At 36.1% G+C, this 3,872-nt stretch overlaps 1 pseudogene; it reads left to right on the top strand.

Annotated features, from left to right (window-relative positions):
* The first annotated feature begins 1,583 nt into the window (after positions 1-1,583).
* Positions 1,584-3,872, top strand: LOC120258633 (annotated as a pseudogene).

The raw sequence follows: 3,872 nt of genomic DNA on the forward strand, positions 1-3,872 counted from the left end.
GTCATTGCCTCAAAATCTCTCTCAGTCCCTGCATCATTGTCACATCATCGCAGTAAAGCATCTGATCGCCGATTCTTCTGCGCACATTTTGGCTCGAATCACCGCCAGATCGATTCTCGACTTTCTTCGACCCTGCTCTCCTGATCTCCAGCAATCTAGATCGATACCATCTTTGGTTTTCTTTTCAAATCTAAGATATGCCGGTTCGCCATCGTGTTGATTTGATCCGAAGCTTCTTTTCTGGCTGTAGGTCCCAGCCGATTTTCGATCGAGATCGCCCAGTGATATGTGAGCCGATATGGATATTGTTTCGAGTCGAAAGAAGATGTTTTCCTCTTCCGAAAGGTATGAGATTTTATTTCTTTGAAAATCTCTGATTTGGCTTTTTATGATTCGATTACTTCATTGCGTTTTTGTGTTACGTTGAAGCCTCAGATGATACTATATATATATACATATTTCTGCTGATTAGGGTCTGGAGAGGAAATTTTTGAGATTTAGTTAGTAATTGGAAGATTATTTGATTTACTGATCATAAGTTTTGAGGCACATTCTGTGCGCTGTTGATCTGAAACATTGCTGTTTTTAATTCTCTTTCAATATCTACTTGTAATTACTACATGTTGATTTGTGGATCTGTGTGGAAATCCTTGACTGTGTGTTCGTGCTTGTCTTTTATTATGCCATACTTTCGCATTATGTTTATCCAAGCCTTTTGATATAAATTTATGTCTGATTTGTCATTGATTTTTCAATGTGATCTTGTGGAAAAGATTATGGTTTAGGTAAAATGTCAAGTATTGATCCAGTTATTACATCAGTTCGAAAAAGTTGAAACTCCTTAGAATGAGTACACAAGCATCAGATTGTGCTTTGGATTGTACTCGCCCTGTATGCTGTAATATGTCGAGGAAATGGACATCTATAAATTCTTTATTGGTATAATGGAATCCTAATTTATCACTGTTGTTTCCCTCATCTTGTCCATCCTTGGCCTTGCAACCAAATTGGCCTCTGATTTCCTTCCCGATCCTTATCTACACACTGTCCCTCAGGCCATAGTAGTTCGGCACCCTCACCTTTGCCTTGCTATGTGAGAGTCATTTTAAAAACAATGAGGTTTCCAAAGAGGCCAGCATGTATAATCCCTTGTAGGTGGTAGAGTGTTGACTAGTTTCCTAGATGAATGTACAAAAATTCCATCACTTGAAGGTGGAAAAGATCTGCTCATCATTATGAATCAGGATGTGCAAAATTTTGGTTGATGGTTTTAAATAGGAGTTGTTATTTTCAAAAGAATTTGGCTTTCAAACATTCAATATCTTTATATATTTATCTCAGTTATAATTTTAGAAAGACTCATTTGGTCATTTTGATTTATTGTTTTTCTGTCTCTCTTGTTATTCCTATCATTCAATGTCACTTTTTAAATGATAGTTGTTTCCTGTCTGATATTAGTTATTTCCACAAGTGTGCTTTGGTAATGAATTTTATTATTCACAATTCTGTGCTGTTAAAATTTGGCTATTTGATGAACTTGACTGTTATTTCTACTATTAGTTGTGATGAAGTCATATAGTGTAATGTATAACTCCTCTTGTGTTACTGATTCAGTACTTTTTCTACTTTCAGCAACTATGTTTAAGATCATCAAGAGATGTTGCCACCTGATGTTCGTGTTGCAAGAGATGCTCAGGATCTTATTGTTGAGTGTTGTGTGGGTAAGTTATGTTCGTTGTCATGCTATCTCTTCATTCTGCATGCCCACAGCTTCATATATTTTTCTTGCAGCAATTAATTCTGCATTGGCCAATTCATCTATTAGTGGTTCCTTTAAAATGTGATTGATGTATGAATAAAATTTGAAGCAACTATGTTCATATTTGTATGGTGCCTTATGACTATGTCAATAATTCTTGTATGGGACGTTATGATTCTCACTTAGTAAAATGAAACACCTGATGCACATTAGTGAAGAAATAAACTTCTTCACTCAAGCACTGCAGTCACTGGTTAGGCTAATAATTGATTGTGAATGAAAGACAGAAAGAAAAGAAAACATGGATTTTGAGTCATCCTTTGAAAGCTTTTGCTGAGGATTGTTACTTTTTGAAATCGGTGATGAGTATACAATCCCTGGAAGCAAGAAGAGCATCTGGAGAACCAAATATCACTCAAAGCATGAAGAATGTGCATGGTGTCGGTGTTTGGATGTTAGGGTGGATAAAAATGTCACAAAAATTATTTATATTGATTTGGAGGATCTGAATTAGCATTATGTTGTTCTATGAGAATCCTTTGGCTTGGAGTAAATTTTATGAATAATTATTAAGTTTATCTGTTGGTCTCTCTATTTCTCAGACTGTTTGTTGGCCATTGTTCACTTATATTGTCCTTTTGTTCATTTTGTTGCAGAATTCATCAATCTCGTTTCTTCAGAGTCTCAATAGAAGTTTGCAGCCGAGAGGATAAAAGGACAACTGCACCAGAACATGTCTCAAGGCCTTAGAGGTAGTTTATGCGACCAGATACATTTTACCTTATGGATTCTCTATTTTAATTATTTTCCTTGTTTCTGTTGTTTTGGTTAAAATGGCATAACTCTGATTTATAGGATTACTGATAATCATAAGCTCCAAGAATTTTATTAGTCAAATACTATAACCATCTAAAAATGCAGCATGTTTACAATCCTGTGTGTGTGACCCAAGGGCATTCAGTTATTTATGACCCTTTGTAAGAATTATGAGTGACGCAGAAATCATTGATTTTGGATAACTCTTCGTATAGCATCAAAAGTTGACATGTGAACTGCTTCCATAATCTTATAGCCTATATATGTAATATGTATTCATTGACACCCACTTAATTCAGTTTTGATTTAAATTTTCTTATGTTCTTATCCATTTGTATTGGCATATTAGGACATTTTTATACTTGTTGGAAAAATAATTGTATTGAATTTGCAGTATGGACAAGTGGCTAACAGTACTACTTGACAATTGACCTATGAGAACATGAAAGACAATATTTGGTATACAATTAACATGCTTAAACACTGCACCCCTCAACTTCTCTACTCAACTATTATGCAGCACACACTGGCATCCGCGATACAGAGCTTTCTTCATTCATGACCATCCTATCAGCTGTTGCATGTCAAGATTCATTTATATATAAAAAGTGTCTTATATTTTGTGTGAGATACTGAAAGAACCACCTTCAAATAAAATTGAGGATTCGGTATTTTCTTAATTGTATGCAGCAAAACACGATCTTGCGATATATATATATATATATATCTTCATTTAACCAGAACCTGGCTTTTGGAAAAACTGGAATTTTTGACTCCCAGCTTGGAGTTCTCTGGTGTAAATGAAATACCGGCAAATTGGAGACTTGACAATATATGCCTTGAGTTATTGATAAGAAGTTGGCCTCTAGTTAGTTGAATTTTCTACTTGAACAAGATGCCTTCTTCATAACCTTGTGGTTAAATCTATTTTTGGTTTGATCTGATCCACCATTGTCACCAGGTTCTTGGTTTTGGGGAGTATATAGAGGAGGTTTATGCTGCATATGAGCAACACCGGCAGGAGACACTGGTTAGCATCTCTCTAGTTTTCCTCCTTGTCGTGTATTCCCTTCTTTCACTTATTATTTATTGTGTGCGCACGCACTTGATGCTCCTTTAAAATTCAGCAGGATTCCCCAAAAGGTGGCAAGTTCAGCGGAAATGAGATGACCGAGGAAGAGGCCCTGGCTGAACAGCAGAGGATGTTTGCTGAGGCCCGTGCAGAATGAACAATGGATTGAACTTGCAGCAGAAGCAACTGGACTCAGAGCACGCATCAGACAGCTAATAGTATCTT

Source organism: Dioscorea cayenensis, chromosome 4, assembly GCF_009730915.1.
Source record: "Dioscorea cayenensis subsp. rotundata cultivar TDr96_F1 chromosome 4, TDr96_F1_v2_PseudoChromosome.rev07_lg8_w22 25.fasta, whole genome shotgun sequence".
NCBI classification, from domain to species: Eukaryota; Viridiplantae; Streptophyta; class Magnoliopsida; order Dioscoreales; family Dioscoreaceae; genus Dioscorea; species Dioscorea cayenensis.